Below are 16,143 nucleotides of genomic sequence, written 5' to 3'. Positions count from 1 at the left end.
TGGTGTACAGAAGGTTCCCTTTTTGGGGTTCATTTTTTCCCCTTCTGCTGTGGAGATGGACCCAGTCAAGGTCCGAGCTATTCTTGATTGGACTCAGCCCTCGTCAGTTAAGAGTCTTCAGAAGTTCTTGGGTTTCGCTAACTTCTACCGTCGTTTTATCGCTATCTTTTCTAGCATTGTGAAACCTTTGACGGATATGACCAAGAAGGGCTCCGATGTGGTTAATTGGGCTCCTGCTGCCGTGGAGGCTTTCCAGGAGTTGAAACGTCGGTTTACTTCGGCGCCTGTTTTGTGCCAGCCTGATGTCTCGCTTCCCTTTCAAGTTGAGGTGGATGCTTCAGAGATTGGAGCAGGGGCCGTTTTGTCGCAGAGAGGCCCTGGTTGCTCTGTTATGAGACCTTGCGCCTTTTTCTCTAGGAAGTTTTCACCTGCGGAGCGAAATTATGATGTGGGCAATCGGGAGTTGTTGGCCATGAAATGGGCATTTGAGGAGTGGCGTCATTGGCTCGAGGGTGCTAAGCATCGTGTGGTGGTCTTGACTGATCACAAAAATCTGATGTATCTCGAGTCTGCTAAACGCCTGAATCCTAGACAGGCCCGCTGGTCATTGTTTTTCTCCCGTTTTGACTTTGTTGTCTCGTATTTACCAGGTTCAAAGAATGTGAAGGCCGATGCTCTTTCCAGGAGCTTTGTGCCTGATGCTCCTGGAGTCGCTGAACCTGTTGGTATTCTTAAGGATGGTATTATCTTGTCAGCTATTTCTCCTGATCTGCGACGTGTGTTGCAGAGATTTCAGGCTGATAGGCCTGATTCTTGTCCACCTGACAGACTGTTTGTGCCTGATAAGTGGACCAGCAGAGTCATTTCCGAGGTTCATTCCTCGGTGTTGGCAGGTCACCCAGGAATTTTTGGCACCAGAGATCTGGTGGCCAGATCCTTTTGGTGGCCTTCCTTGTCTAGGGATGTGCGGTCATTTGTACAGTCCTGTGGGACTTGTGCTCGAGCTAAGCCTTGCTGTTCTCGTGCCAGCGGGTTGCTCTTGCCCTTGCCTGTCCCTAAGAGACCTTGGACACATATCTCCATGGATTTCATTTCTGATCTTCCGGTGTCTCAGGGCATGTCTGTTATCTGGGTGATATGTGATCGCTTCTCCAAGATGGTCCATTTGGTTCCTTTGCCTAAACTGCCTTCCTCTTCCGATCTGGTTCCTGTATTTTTCCAGAACGTGGTTCGTTTGCACGGCATCCCTGAGAATATTGTGTCAGACAGAGGATCCCAGTTCGTTTCCAGATTCTGGCGATCCTTTTGTAGTAGGATGGGCATTGACTTGTCGTTTTCGTCTGCTTTCCATCCTCAGACTAATGGACAGACGGAGCGAACTAATCAGACTTTGGAGGCTTATTTGAGGTGTTTTGTCTCTGCTGATCAGGACGATTGGGTGACCTTCTTGCCGTTAGCTGAGTTTGCCCTTAATAATCGGGCTAGTTCCGCCACCTTGGTTTCGCCGTTTTTCTGCAACTCTGGTTTCCACCCTCGTTTTTCTTCGGGTCATGTGGAACCTTCTGACTGCCCTGGGGTGGATTCTGTGGTGGATAGGTTGCAGCGGATCTGGAATCTTGTGGTGGACAACTTGAAGTTGTCACAGGAGAGGGCTCAGCGCTTTGCCAACCGCCGCCGCGGTGTGGGTCCCCGACTACGTGTTGGGGATTTGGTGTGGCTTTCTTCCCGCTTTGTTCCTATGAAGGTTTCCTCTCCCAAATTTAAACCTCGTTTTATTGGTCCTTACAAGATATTGGAAATTCTTAATCCTGTATCCTTTCGCCTGGATCTACCTGTGTCGTTTGCTATCCACAACGTGTTTCATAGGTCCTTGTTGCGGCGGTACGTTGTGCCTGTGGTTCCTTCTGCTGAGCCTCCTGCTCCGGTGTTGGTTGAGGGCGAGTTGGAGTACGTGGTGGAGAAGATCTTGGATTCTCGTCTCTCCAGGCGGAGGCTTCAGTACCTGGTCAAGTGGAAGGGCTATGGTCAGGAAGATAATTCCTGGGTGGTCGCCTCTGATGTTCATGCGGCCGATTTAGTTCGTGCCTTTCATGCCGCTCATCCTGATCGCCCTGGTGGTCGTGGTGAGGGTTCGGTGACCCCTCACTAAGGGGGGGGTACTGTTGTGATTTTGCTTTTTGCTCCCTCTAGTGGTCATTAGTGATTTGACTCTGGAGCGTCTGTCTTTTCCTATATCCTCACCTGGGCCGTTAGTTCAGGGGCGTTGCTATATAAGCTCCCTGGACCTTCAGTTCTATGCCTGGCATCGTTGAAATCAGAGCTAATCTGTTGTGCTCTTGTCCTCTGATCCTGGTTCCTGTTTTTCAAGCTAAGTCTGCTTCTTTGCTTTTTGCTTTTGTTTTGTTTGGTATTTTTGTCCAGCTTGTTCCTATCTGTATCCTGACCTTTGCTGGAAGCTCTAGGGGGCTGGTGTTCTCCCCCCGGACCGTTAGACGGTTCGGGGGTTCTTGAATCTCCAGCGTGGATTTTTATAGGGTTTTTGTTGACCAGATAAGTTATCTTGCTATATTCTGCTATTAGTAAGCTGGCCTCTCTTTGCTGAACCTGGTTCATTTCTGTGTTTGTCATTTCCTCTTACCTCACCGCTATTATTTGTGGGGGGCTTGTATCTTGCTTTGGGGTCCCTTTCTCTGGAGGCAAGAGAGGTCTTTGTTTTCTTCTCCTAGGGGTAGTTAGATTCTCCGGCTGGTGCGAGTCATCTAGCGATCACCGTAGGCATGATCCCCGGCTACTTCTAGTGTTGGCGTTAGGAGTAGCTATTTGGTCAACCCAGTTACCACAGCCCTATGAGCTGGATTTTTGTATCTTGCAGACTTACACGTTCCTCTGAGACCCTGTCCACTGGGGTCATAACAGCCTATAACCTGTAATATTCTGTTTTTCAAAAAAAGCATCCAGACCCTCCTTAAACACTGTTTGTAAATCTACTATATAAAGTTGAGTGTATGTATGTGTATGTATGTGTGTGTGTGTGTGTATTGAGCCACGCCCACTCCACATAGCCACACCCACTCTGCATAGCAGGCACAGGCCACATCTAGCTCCGTTGTGTCTAGAATGGAGTTGCTTCTGTGAGGCATGACATCAATAGAAAGGGAGGAACCTCATGGATAAAGATGTGAGCGGCAAAATAAGAGACATCAGGGAGAAAATGAGAGAAGTGAGGTGCTGCTTCAGTAAGAGGCTGTGTATAGAGAAGAGTGAGGCGCTGCAGGTGGGGGCTGTGTATAAGGCCATATTCACATGTTAAGTTTTTGTCAGTATTTTACCTCAGTATTTATAAGCCAAAACCAGGAGTGGGAGAAAAATACAGAAATGGTGACATGTTTCTAATAAACTTTTCCTCTGATTATTTTACTCCAAGTTTTAGCTTACAAATACTGAGGTAAAAATATTGTCTAAATAACATGTAAATTAGGTCTCATACAAGAGGAGATGACACACAGGTATATACTATATACAGGAGGAGATGACATGTATATACTATATACAGTAGAAGATGACATACAGGTATATACTATATACAGGAGGACATGACATACAGGTATTTACCGTTTACAGGAGGAGATGACACACAGGTATATACTATATACAAGGGAAATGACATACAAGTATATACTATATGCAGGGGGAGATAACACACAGGTATATACTATATACAGGGGAAATGACATACAGGTATATACTATATACAGGAGGAGATGACATACAGGTATATACTATAAACAGGAGGAGATGACATACAGGTATATACTGTTTACAGGAGGAGATGACACACAGGTATATACTATATACAGGGGAAATGACATACAAGTATATACTATATGCAGGAGGAGATGACATACAGGCGTATACTATATATAGGAGGAGATAACATACAGATATATAGTATATGCAGGAGGAGATGACACACAGGTATATACTATATACAGAGGAGATGACAATGACATACAGGTATATACTATATACAAGAGGAGATGACATACAGGTATATACTATATACAGGGGAGATGACATACAGGTATATACTATATACAGGGGAGATGACATACAGGTATATACTATATACAGGGGAGATGACATACAGGTATATACTATATACAGGGGAGATGACATACAGGTATATACTATATACAGGGGAGATGACATACAGGTATATACTATATACAGGGGAGATGACATACAGGTATGTACTGAGGGAAAAAGACAGGTGTAAGGTCAAAATGATAGGTGTTGGGGGAAAATGAGAGGAGTGAGGGTGGAAATTAGAGATGTGAGGGGGGAAAATGAGACGCATAAAGGGAAAATGATAGAAGTGAGGTGCTATAACTAACCACAGTTAGTTACTATGCCCGGGCAGTGCCAGGCTCTTCAGCTAGTCATCTATAAAAACATCATGCAGCAGAGTTTTATAATCTTAATGTTGTTACAGTAAGTAATCACTCTCTATGATTATGAATAAATCTTTTTCCTCTAGCCATAGAGGATGCTCCCTTTCATTGTTGCAGGTCTAGGTGTAAAAAGATCATTAGAAAGATCTCTGTATGTACAGTCCCTTCATATATTGGGAACTTGCAATAAAATCGGGTCTAAGCCTGCACTTTTCCAAACTGAATAACTTCAAATTTGACAACCTCTCTTGGTACTGCAGATCACCCAGTTCCTTAACCCCTTCACGCCATAGCCATTTTCCATTTTTTTTGTATTTTCCTCCCCTTCTCCCACAAGTAGGGCTGGCGTCAGCACCCGGCACACCCGGGCAAGTGGCGGGGCCCTGGCAAGATGGGGGGCCCATAACGGTAAGACACTTATTATGCCGACAATGATGCGCAGTGCATCATGTGCTCCTGGGGGGCCCCCAAAGCCGGACTGCATCATTCTCGACCCTCTCTCCCTGTGCTAGTGTGCTGTGTGTGACTCCAGCCAGGACTCGGAGGTGGAGCTGGAGCAGATATATGATTCCCGGCAGCAGGAGGCGGCACACAGAGCTCTCTGGGACTCACTGCAGGAATACTCACCAATCACCATGGGGATAGCATGTCATCCTAAGAAGAGCAGCGCCAGCGCTGACACACAGATCGTCGTGACACGGTCTGGGACCCGGGTCCACCGTCCAGTTCCAGCGAGCAGCAGAAAGACGAGTAACATTCGTCAGTCACAGTGCATGCATGTGCAGATCCTGTGTCCACAACGGTCGGGGGCGACAGCGATGGCATGGTGGTGGGTGAGTCGACTTGCGACTGACTGGTGAGTGACGTGACGGTGAAAGTGAAGCAGTGTGACTGTCTTCCTTTCAAGTTCCTGGTCCCAAGCATTGCGGGGGGAATGGATGCAGCCTGCCTGGGACTTGTAGTCAGAGTCCTACACTACACAGACAGACCTCTACATTTTGGCATCTGAATGATACTGGGACAGGACTTGTAGACTATATACTACATGGCTGGCTGTGCTATATACTATGTGGCCTGGGATATATACTGCACGGGCAGTGTTATATACTACTTCTCTGTGCTATATACTATGTGGTTGTGCTATATACTACGTGGCTGTGCAATATATTACGTGGCTGTGCAATATGTTACGTGGCTGGGCAATATACTACGTGTCTGCTATATACTACGTGGCTGGGCAATATACTACGTGGCTGGGCAATATACCACGTGGCTGGGCAATATACTACGTGGCTGGGCAATATACTATGTAGCGGGGCAATATACTACGTGGCTGTGCTATATACTACGTGGCAGGGCAATATACTACGTGGCTGGGCAGTATACTATATGGCTGTGTTATATACTACGTGGGTTGTTATATTTCTCTGCTGTATCTGTGCATCATGAATCGTGGTATGTGTTAAAGAGGGGGCCCACTGAGACTCTTTCGCCCGGGTCCTCAAAAACCTGGAGCCGGCCCTGCCCACAAGCCATGATGTTTTGATATATCTGTCAATATAACCATATGAGGGCACATTTTTTGCAGCACAAATTGCAATTTTAAATAGCTCCATTGATTTTACCATATAATGTACTGTAAAAAGGGGGAAAAATCAAAATGCTGAGAAATTGCAAAAGAAAAGTGTAATTCCACAATTGTTTTTTTGGTGTTCTATTTACCATGTTCGCTATCTGGTAAAATTGACCTGGCAATATAATTCCACAGGTCAGTATGAGTATGAAGACACCCAACATGTTTAAAATCATTTTTATTTAAGTGGTGAAAAAAATTCCCAAATTTGTATGAAAAAAGTTTTTGTAACTGTAGCCATTTTCTGAAACCAGTAGCGTTTTCATTTCTGGAATTCTGAGGCTGGGTGATGGCCTATTTTTTGCTCCCTGAACTGATGTTTTTAATAATACCATATTGGGGCAGATTCAATGTTTTAATTGCCTTTCATGGCATTTTATTGCAATGTTGCAGCAGTCAAAAAAACATATTTCTGCAATTTCTAATTTATTTCTCGTTACGTTGTTTACCGATATGATTAATTTACTTTACATTTTTATAGATCACACATTTCTTAATGGAGCAATACCAAATATGGGTATTTAAAAAAAAATTTCAAAAGGAAAGTGATTTGAAGTTGTTTTTATTTTAATTAATATTTTTTTTTAAAAAAATTATCACTTTTTACTTTATTTAATAAAGGAGACTTGAAGCTGTGATCGTCTGATCTCTTGTGCTATACATAGCAGAAATCACAATCTCCTATAAACGCCGGCCATGAGCTGGTGTTCACAGTAGTATAATGACAGGCACCTGGGTCTTCTGCTAGTCTAGGGAAATAAACACCACATCATCTAGTCACAAGACTGATTAGCATATGAAAAGCACATTTTATAAAACCTTTTTAATCATGTATTTAAGTGTTAAATGCTATTAAAGGCTAACTTATTAGGCAGGGTGTTTAGCAACAAATGCACAAACGCTGGTCAGTTGGAGTGCATGGGAGATCTGTGAAGTTTCCGTTAATAAATTGGTGGTAGCGGTTTGCAGACCCTAAGAATCTTTCAAGAGCTTTAAGAGATTTTGCCATCTGGTAGGATAACCAGTATTGGAGCTTATCGCTTTAGCCACAAAAGCCTCAAAAGCAAAGGTGCATCAGAATGGGGCAAAAATAAAAAAAGTTATGTCCTTAATATGAAATGCGTCAGTCTAAAGAATTACCTTTTTGGACCGAAATTGAACATGACCACAAGGAAATTTGAAGCCATTCCTGGACATAAGTTTTAGAGGCATATGAAAAGAAACAAAAAGGAATTTTTAACCTTCTGGCGTATGAGAAGTTATTAAAGTTCTTTGCCGCTCCAGAATAAAAAAGGGCTTGTTCTTTACACTCAGAGGAATTAATGATAATGGAAATAGGCACAACATACTTGTCTTTAGTGGAGGATAGAGTTCACCTCAAAGTGTTCCCTCCTTTTTCACCAAAGGTCTAAAATTTCCCTTGAGTTTTAGAGATTGCAACAATTTTGTATGGTCAATTAGTATGGGTTATTGAGGATTTATCTCTCGACCTTATGTTAAAAAATAAGTTCAGCCTGGTAGCAAGAGAAAACAGGTTGCCAAGTGATTAGGGCAAATGTCTACCAACATTTTCATCTTTTACCTGGCTAGACAGAAAAATGGCAGGATAGCTTAATTATTCCAGGCTTGGGGTCCCTCACGCTGAAAAGTAGCCAGAGTATAAGGCCGGCCTCACACTAGCGAGTTTTACGGACGTATGAGCGCATAAACTACGTCCGTAAAATACGCATTACACACGGCCCAATGATTCTCTATGGCCCAGCTCCTATCTGCCGTATATTACGCATCCGTAATATATGGTCTTGTACGGCTGTAGAAAATCGCAGCATGCTGCGTTTGTCACCGTATTGCGCAAAAAATCGCCAATGAAAGTCTATGGGGGCGAGAAAAATACGGATTCCACAGGGACCAGCTGTCATGGTTCCCAATGGCAAGGGAACGTAAAAAACACATAAGTAACGAACGAGCTCTCGGGTGATGGAAACTCGAGTTGACCGTGAGCTAAATCTACCACACAACTAACAGTAGCCAGGGAGCATACCTACGGCTTCCTATATGCCACGCGCCAGCCGGAGGACTAACTACGCCTGGTAGAGGAAGAAACAGACCTGGCTTACCTCTAGGGAAATACCCCAAAAGATGATAGCAGCCCCCCACATGTAATAACGGTGAATTAAGAGGAAAAGACATACACAGTATGAAAGTAGATTTAGCAAAGAGAGGTCCACTTACTAGATAGCAGAAGGATACAAAAGAGGACTTCACGGTCAACTGAAAACCCTTTCAAAAACCATCCTGAAATTACTTTAAGACTCCTGTGTCAACTCATGACACAGGAGTGGCAATTTCAGCCCGCAAGAGCTTCCAGCTACAGAGAATTACAAAAACTGCAAACTGGACAAAAGGTACAAAACAAAAGGACAAAGTCCACTTAGCTGATCAGCAGACTAGTAGCAAGAACATGCAACCGAAGGCTCTGGTTACAATGATGACAGGCAAGAAAATGACTGGAGAGCAAGGCTAAATAGGAAACTCCCAAACACTGATGGAAGCAGGTGAACAGAAGAAGCAAAGTGCAAACAAGTCACCAGTACCACCAGCAACCACCAGGGGAGCCCAAAAAGCGGATACACAACAGTACCCTCCCCTTAAGGAGGGGGCACCGAACCCTCACAAGAACCGCCAGGGCGATCTGGATGAGCCCTATGAAAGGCACGAACCAAATCCGAGGCATGAACATCAGAGGCAGTTACCCAAGAATTATCTTCCTGACCATAGCCTTTCCATTTAACCAGATATTGAAGGCTCCGTCTGGAAATACGGGAGTCCAAGATCTTCTCCACGACGTACTCCAATTCACCCTCCACCAGCACAGGAGCAGGAGGTTCAGTAGAAGGAACCACCGGCACCTCATATCTCCGCAACAACGACCGATGGAACACATTATGGATAGCGAAAGATGCCGGGAGGTCCAAACGAAAGGAAACAGGGTTAAGAATCTCCAAAATCCTATAAGGACCGATGAACCGAGGCTTAAATTTGGGAGAAGAAACCCTCATAGGGACAAAACGGGAAGACAACCACACCAAGTCCCCAACGCGAAGGTGGGGACCAACACGACGACGACGGTTAGCAAACTGCTGAGTCCTCTCCTGGGACAATTCCAAATTATCCACCACTTGTCCCCAAATCCGATGCAACCGATCCACCACCGCATCCACTCCAGGACAATCCGAAGATTCAACCTGACCAGATGAAAAACGTGGATGAAACCCTGAATTTCAAAAGAAAGGAGAAACCAAAGTGGCAGAACTAGCCCGATTATTAAGAGCAAACTCCGCCAACGGCAGAAAGGCAACCCAATCATCCTGATCCGCAGACACAAAACACCTCAAATAAGTCTCCAAAGTTTGATTAGTTCGCTCCGTCTGGCCATTGGTCTGAGGATGGAATGCAGACGAAAAGGACAAATCAATGCCCAACCTGGCACAGACTGCCCGCCAAAATCTAGACATGAACTGGATACCCCTGTCAGAAACGATGTTTTCCGGAATACCATGCAAGCGAACCACATTTTGAAAAAACAGAGGGACCAACTCAGATGAGGAAGGCAACTTAGGCAATGGCACCAAATGAACCATTTTAGAAAAACGGTCACACACCACCCAGATGACAGACATCTTCTGAGAAACAGGGAGATCCGAGATAAAGTCCATAGAGATGTGCGTCCAAGGCCTCTTCGGAATAGGCAATGGCAACAACAACCCACTAGCCCTAGAACAACAAGGCTTGGCCCGAGCACACACATCGCAAGACTGCACAAAAACACGCACATCTCGAGACAGGGAAGGCCACCAGAAGGATCTAGCCACCAAATCTCTGGTGCCAAAAATTCCCGGATGACCTGCCAGAGTAGAAGAATGAACTTCCGAGATGACTCTAGTGGTCCACTCGTCAGGAACAAACAGTCTACCAGACGGACAACGATCAGGTCTATCCGCCTGAAATTCTTGCAAAGCACGTCGCAAATCTGGAGAGACAGCAGACAAAACCACTCCATCCTTAAGGACACCAGCAGGTTCAGAATTCCCAGGAGAGTCAGGCTCAAAACTCCTAGAAAGAGCATCTGCTTTCAGATTCCTAGAACCCGGTAAGTACGAGACCACAAAATTAAACCGGGAAAAGAACAACGACCAACGTGCCTGTCTAGGATTCAGGCGCCTGGCAGACTCCAAATAAATTAAATTCTTGTGATCAGTCAAAACTACCACCTGATGTCTGGCACCCTCAAGCCAATGACGCCACTCCTCAAATGCCCACTTCATGGCCAAAAGCTCCCGATTACCAACATCATAGTTTCGCTCAGCGGCCGAAAATTTTCGCGAAAAGAACGCACAAGGTCTCATCACTGAGCAGTCGGAACTTTTCTGCGACAAAACCGCCCCCGCTCCGATCTCGGAAGCATCGACCTCAACCTGAAAGGGAAGAGAAACATCAGGCTGGCGCAACACAGGGGCAGACAAAAAGCGGCGCTTAAGCTCCCGAAAGGCCTCCACGGCAGCAGGGGACCAATTGGCAACATCAGCACCCCTCTTAGTCAAATCCGTCAGAGGTTTAGCAACGCCAGAAAAACCAGCTATAAATCGACGATAAAAATTAGCAAAGCCCAAGAATTTCTGGAGACTCTTCAGAGAAGTAGGCTGCGTCCAGTCGTAAATAGCCCGAACCTTGACAGGGTCCATCTCAATAGAAGAAGGGGAAAAAATATACCCCAAAAATGAAATTTTTTGAACCCCAAAAACACACTTTGAACCCTTTACACACAAAGAATTCTCCCGCAAAACCTGAAAAACCCTCCTGACCTGCTGAACATGAGACTCCCAGTCATCAGAAAAAATCAAAATATCATCCAAGTACACAATCATAAATTTATCCAAATATTCGCGGAAAATATCATGCATTAAGGACTGAAAGACAGAAGGTGCATTAGAAAGGCCGAAAGGCATTACCAAATACTCAAAATGGCCCTCAGGTGTATTAAATGCGGTCTTCCACTCATCCCCCTGCTTAATTCGCACCAAATTATACGCCCCACGAAGATCAATCTTAGAGAACCACTTAGCCCCCTTTATGCGAGCAAACAAATCAGTCAGCAAAGGCAACGGATACTGATATTTGACTGTAATTTTATTCAGGAGACGATAATCAATACAAGGCCTCAGAGAGCCATCCTTTTTAGAGACAAAGAAAAAACCGGCTCCTAAAGGTGATGAAGAAGGACGAATATGTCCCTTTTCCAGGGACTCCTTAATATACTCGCGCATAGCAGCATGTTCAGGTACAGATAGGTTAAACAAACAACCCTTTGGAAATTTACTGCCAGGAATCAGATCTATGGCGCAATCACAATCCCTGTGAGGAGGGAGTGAACCAATCTTAGGCTCTTCAAAAATATCACGATAATCAGACAAAAATGCCGGAATCTCAGATGGAATAGATGACGAAATGGACACCATAGGAGTGTCCCCATGAGCCCCCCGACATCCCCAGCTTAACACAGACATAGCCTTCCAGTCAAGGACTGGGTTATGAGACTGTAACCATGGTAATCCAAGCACCAAAACATCATGTAAATTGTACAACACAAGGAAGCGAATCACCTCCTGATGGTCTGGAGTCATACGCATAGTCACTTGCGTCCAGAACTGTGGTTTATTACAAGCCAAAGGTGTAGAATCAATACCCTTCAGAGGTATAGGGACTTCCAGAGGCTCTAAATCAAACCCACAGCACCTGGCAAAGGACCAGTCCATAAGACTCAGAGCGGCGCCCGAGTCCACATAGGCATCCACGGTAATAACTGATAATGAACAAATCAAGGTTACAGACAAAATAAATTTGGACTGTAAAGTGCCAATTGAAATGGACTTGTCAACCTTCCTAGTACGCTTAGAGCATGCCGATATAACATGAGCAGAATCACCACAATAGAAGCATAACCCATTTTTACGCCTATAATTCTGCCGCTCGCTTCTGGACATAACTCTGTCACATTGCATTTTCTCTGGCTTCTCTTCAGAAGATACCGCCAAATGGTGCACGGGTTTGCGCTCCCGCAAACGCCGATCAATCTGAATTGCCATTGTCATGGACTCATTCAGACCTGTAGGCGCAGGGAACCCGACCATAACATCTTTAACGGCATCAGAAAGGCCCTCTCTGAAATTTGCCGCTAAGGCGCACTCATTCCACTGAGTAAGCACAGACCACCTACGAAATTTTTGGCAGTATATCTCCGCTTCATCTTGCCCTTGAGATAGGGGTATCAAAGCTTTTACAGCTTGAATCTCCAAATTAGGTTCCTCATAAAGCAACCCTAAAGCCAGGAAAAACGCATCCACATTGAGCAACGCAGGATCCCCTGGTGCCAATGAAAATGCCCAATTTTGAGGGTCACCTCGCAGCAAAGAGATTACAATCTTAACCTGCTGAACAGGATCTCCTGAGGAGTGAGGTCTGAGAGAAAGGAATAATTTACAATTATATTTGAAATTCAAAAACCGAGATCTATCTCCGGAAAACACCTCTGGTGTAGGGATTTTAGGTTCAGAAATAGGAGCATGTATAACAAAATCTTGTAAATTTTGAACCTTCGTAGCAAGATTATTTAAACCTGCAGCCAAACTCTGGACATCCATGTTAAACAGCTAAGGTCAGAGCCATTCAAGGGTTAAGAGGAGGTAAGAAGCAGCTAGACAGCAATTAAGGGCTAGGCAGCAAAACTCTGAGGGAAAGAAAAAAAAAAAAATTCCCTTCAACACTTCTTATTCTCCTGCTTCAGCCCAAACAATTAACACTTTGTAGGCCGGTCATACTGTCATGGTTCCCAATGGCAAGGGAATGTAAAAAACACATAAGTAACGAACGAGCTCTCGGGTGATGGAAACTCGAGTTGACCGTGAGCTAAATCTACCACACAACTAACAGTAGCCAGGGAGCATACCTACGGCTTCCTATATGCCACGCGCCAGCCGGAGGACTAACTACGCCTGGTAGAGGAAGAAACAGACCTGGCTTACCTCTAGGGAAATACCCCAAAAGATGATAGCAGCCCCCCACATGTAATAACGGTGAATTAAGAGGAAAAGACATACACAGTATGAAAGTAGATTTAGCAAAGAGAGGTCCACTTACTAGATAGCAGAAGGATACAAAAGAGGACTTCACGGTCAACTGAAAACCCTTTCAAAAACCATCCTGAAATTACTTTAAGACTCCTGTGTCAACTCATGACACAGGAGTGGCAATTTCAGCCCGCAAGAGCTTCCAGCTACAGAGAATTACAAAAACTGCAAACTGGACAAAAGGTACAAAACAAAAGGACAAAGTCCACTTAGCTGATCAGCAGACTAGTAGCAGGAACATGCAACCGAAGGCTCTGGTTACAATGATGACCGGCAAGGAAATGACTGGAGAGCAAGGCTAAATAGGAAACTCCCAAACACTGATGGAAGCAGGTGAACAGAAGAAGCAAAGTGCAAACAAGTCACCAGTACCACCAGCAACCACCAGGGGAGCCCAAAAAGCGGATACACAACACCAGCAGTGTGACTTGCAAGAAATACGCAGCGGTGTTAGTGAAAGCCGGTAATTCAATTGCCGGCTTTTCATTTCTCCTTCACAAACCCGACATGATATGAACTCGAGCGTGGGAACTTTTCCAAGGCTCCAGTTCATGAGGACATCCAGCAGAGGGCGCATCACCGCAACTCAAGGTAAGTACAGATCATCCTGCTTTCCTTTCAGTACCCGGGGTTTACAGGCACGAGCGAGTGCTTTAGCACAGCTCCTGGCTGTAAAATGATTTAACCCCTTCAGATGGATTTACTTCGTGGGACGTGACAGATCACCTGAAGGTATGTATCTTGTTGGTTTATTATTTTTCAGAGCGAGGGTCTTCAGGTGGATTGAGAGAGCAATAAAATATTAAAACAACCTGTGTGTTTATTTCATTAAAATACTTTTTAATAATGTGTGTGTGTGTTTTTTTAACCCTTTCATACAATTGGATTAATAATGGATAGGTGTCATAATTGACGCCTCTCCATTATTAATCTGGCTTAATGTCACCTTACAATAGCAAGGTGACATTAACCCTTCATTACCCCATATCCCACCACTACACGGGAGTGGGAAGAGAGTGGCCAAGTGCCAGAATAGGCGCATCTTCCAGATGTGCCTTTTCTGGGGTGGCGGGGGCAGATGTTTGTAGCCAGGGGGGGCCAATAACCATGGACCCTCTCTAGGCTATTAATATCTGCCCTCAGTCACTGGCTTTACCACTCTGGCGGAGAAAATTGCACGGGAGCCCACGCCAATTGTTTCCGCCATTTAACCCTTTATTTTAGCAGCTACAGCACCCAAATTTTGCACATACACACTACTAACATTAGTAGTGTGGAATATGCAAAAAAAAATAGGGATATGAGATAGTTTACTGTATGTAAACCATGTCTCATATCCTGTCGGGTTTGGGAAGGAGAAATGAAAAGCCGGCAATTGAATTACCGGCTTTTTACATATATCGCGCTGAATTAAATATAAATACAGAATATATATATATGTGTCTCAATGACATATATATATATAGATACTGTATATATATATATATATATATATATATATATATATATACTGTATATATGTTTTACCGAACATTTGAGCACATAAATCCATTAGATGTCGGTTTTGCAAGGCTGCGAGAAAATATCGCAGTACGGATGTCATACGGATTACATACAGAGGATGCCATGCGCAAAATACGCTGACACACCCTGCCTACGGATGACATACGGATCACTATTTTGGGTATTTTCTGCGTATTACGGCCGTAAAAAACGGACCGTATTTACATACGCTGAGTGTGAGGCCAGTCTAACTCAGATGGGTGCTATCTGATGTTTAATCGGATAGCAATCACTCCAATGATATACTATGGATCAGTGGTGACTAGTGTTGAGCGATACTTTCCGATATCGGAAAGTATCGGTATCGGAAAGTATCGGCCGATACCGTCAAAATATCGGATCCAATCCGATACCGATACCCGATCCCAATGCAAGTCAATGGGACGAAAATATCGGAATTAAAATAAACCCTTTATAAACTTGTAGGTTCATTCTACATGAAGGAAAACAACTAAGAATAATGTAGGATGTATTGGGGGACGTGGCGGAGATATTAAAGGGACAGAGGTTTAGCCCAATGTAATAGAATAGCAGGATTTTTAATTTTTTTTTATGAAGTTCGGCGTTAGAAAGAATTTGACTATGTTATTTTTTTTTTTTTTTATGTCAGATATTGATGTTTCACTACTTCCACGCCCTTCACCTTCTTTTTTACTTCTCCCACGCTTTCTTCTTAATTATCCTCATCATCAGCTTCTTTGACATCAACTTCTTCACCTTATTCATCTTCTTCTTCATCTTCTACCTATTATTTTTTGGGTTACATTGTTCATATTCTTTTTATTTTACTATTATCTTCATCATATTCAACTTCTTCATCATATTCTTATTTGTGACAGGCATTCCCGTAGTTGTTATCTATAAAAGTTTGAAGATTACACCTTCCGTTCTGCCTGTCACAAACCAGTTACATTTGTCCGCGTTCAGTTTGGCCTGCAGCATCAGGCTTTATCCAGGGGCACCACGAGGAGGAACGGACTCACCCCCATACACTGCTTAGTCTTCTTCTGCTTATAATTTACATAATATTTTTTTGCTCTGATATTTTGTGTTATGCTTAATGTCCTTCTGCTCTTTGTTCTGCAGCCTCTTGTTCTTCTGCTTCTCGGTCTTCCAGGTCGTCGTCGTCTCCAGGGTCGTCGTCTCCGGGGTCGTCGTCATCGGGGTGGTCTCCGGGGTCGTCGTCATCGGGGTGGTCTTCAGGGTCATCGTCTCCAGGGTCGTCGTCATCACGGTGGTTGTCGTCTCTGGTGTCGTCGTCATCTTAGGGGTGTTCTTCCGGGTCATCGTGTTTAGTCTCTTGAACTTGGAA

The sequence above is a fragment of the Ranitomeya variabilis genome, chromosome 5 (assembly GCF_051348905.1).
Source record: "Ranitomeya variabilis isolate aRanVar5 chromosome 5, aRanVar5.hap1, whole genome shotgun sequence".
Taxonomy (NCBI): domain Eukaryota; kingdom Metazoa; phylum Chordata; class Amphibia; order Anura; family Dendrobatidae; genus Ranitomeya; species Ranitomeya variabilis.
Note: the sequence above shows the minus strand (reverse complement) of the source record.